Consider the following 2,500-nt stretch of genomic DNA (forward strand, 5'->3'; position numbering starts at 1 on the left):
TTGTACAGACTTGAAACTTTGAAGATGTCTGCTTCACAGGCTTGACCTAATGCAGCTAAAGTTTTGTGTCGATCTAAATAAAATTTTGGAAGTTATTGTTTTTTTGGTGATGACCGTTTTTTTGTGTCACCCTGTGTATGTATATATATATATATATATATATATATATTATAGATAAATAGAGATAGTTGCATTTATACATGTTTACATATATAAAATCCTATAATAGCCCAGTGAGATAAGGAAATTAGGAAATAAACAAACTAGAAGAAAATAAATGAAAACTTAGAATAAAATATTTTCAGAACAGTAATAACATTAAAGCAGATCTTTCAAATATAAATTATATATAAAAAAAGACATTTCAGCCTGTTCAACATAAAAACATTCTCTGCAAGTTTGAACTTTTGGATGTTCCAATATTTAGGAGTAACAATTAACATTGCATAGAACGAAAATAATCTAGGTTAAAGATATTATCACATCAAAATAGAGTGGCAGATAATGCACTTCAGTAAAAATATCGAATAGAATGTATTCAATTCAACTATATCTTCTACATTAAAATACACACTTTCAGTGTATATACGATAACTTCAAACAAGAATATCGAATAGAATGTATTTAATTCAAATATAAATTCTATTCATTAAAGCACATAATTTTCCGTGTATATATGATGATAAAATAAACCCACAATTTACGAAAAATTAAATTCACTTTAAGCTTTCGAAAGTACCATCTCCCTTCCTCTTCACAAAGGGAGATGTTCCCTTCAGAAAGCTGAAAGTAAATTTCCTCTTTCATAAAGAAAAGGAGATTGTCTCTTCGTATGCAATTAATTTTTTTTCTATAAATTGTGAACTTAATTTATATATCTACACAGTTAAAAATTTGCATATTAAACGGTAAATGTCTGACACCATATATTCTAGGATTTTTAAAGTTTTAATAGCGGATATATCGACATAAAAGAGTGATATTACGGTCACCAACCCGTAAAATATACTAACAAAGTAAGGTAAAAATACGGTCCCCTATATTTTACTGAAATAAGGTCGAGAACAGTATATTTTTACAGAGAATTTCTGATCAAAATGACTTTTTTCTAACAGTGATATTTCTATCTTAAAATTTCCCCCTCCTCAAAACAACCACCAACATCAGCTTGTCGTCTTCCTTTTCAATTAAGACGAGTTATTGCACCCAATATAGGACGAACAGCTTAGCCTCCTTTCCATCTAAATGGCCCCAGTTTCTATGCATGAGATCTTATCAGGCTTTCCGCCAGCATGCAGAGATTAGACGTATCTCTCGCTTCTCAAATTATACGTCGCTTTAGCAAATATGATATTCCATTGCTTTTCTCGCTTTTAGTCCTGTCAACGGGTATTATGTCTGTGCTAATTCGTTTTGCAGCGATGTTAATAATCGCTGCTTTTTACTTGTTTCATCGTCGTCGTCGTTGTTGTTGTTGTTGTTGTTTGTTGTTACTTTCTAAGCTACGACCCTAGTAGGAAAAGCAGGATGCTATAAGCCCACTAGCTCCAATAGGGATAACAGCCCAGTGAGGAAAGGAAATAAGTCAAAAAATAACTACAAGAGAATTAATTAACTAAATTAAAATATTCTAAGAACAGTAATATTACAATAAATCTTTCATATATAAACATATATAAACATTCTCCTTCCCAGATACTCCGTTGCAGGCTTGTATGCTTGCTTGTTGAAAATGATAGCTTAAAACGTTTTCAAACCCTATTACTATTAACAAACCTGTTCAACATGATTGCTTAAAGTCTTTTCAATCACTATTACTATTATCAAACATGTTCAAAATAATGGTTTAAAGCCTTTTCAATCCCTATTACTATTATCAAACTTGTTTGAAATTATTTACAACGTTTTCAACCCCTATTACTATGATCAAACCTGTTCAAAATGATGGTTTAACGCCTTTTCTATTCCTATTACTATTATCAAACTTGTTTGAAATGGTTTAAAACTTTTTCAACCACTTGCGATTATCAAACCTGTTAAAAATAAGGGATTAAAGCGTTTTCAATTAATATTACTATTATCAAACTATTTTAAAATGGTTTAAAACATTTTAAAAACCTATTACTATTATCAAACCTGTTGAAAATGATCATTTAAGATATTTTCAATCCTAATGTTATTATCAAACTTGTTCCAAATGATGGTTTAAAACGTTTTCAACCCTAATACTATTATCAAACTTGTTCTAGGTGATGGTTTTAAAGCATTTTCAACCCTAATACTATTACCAAACTTCTTTCAAATGATGGTTTAAAAAGTTCTCAATCTAAATATCAATAATAATAATGAGATAGTTTCCTCACGCCGTTCCATAAAATTCTTGAAGGATTTCTCGCTTTCTCCCATAATGCTCTGATCCATCAACTCGACGCTAATCGGATTCCGATCTTGCAAGACGTCTTGAAGAAATTTCATATCTTATAAGCTGAGAGAGAGAGAG

Source organism: Palaemon carinicauda, chromosome 21, assembly GCF_036898095.1.
Source record: "Palaemon carinicauda isolate YSFRI2023 chromosome 21, ASM3689809v2, whole genome shotgun sequence".
Taxonomy (NCBI): Eukaryota; Metazoa; Arthropoda; class Malacostraca; order Decapoda; family Palaemonidae; genus Palaemon; species Palaemon carinicauda.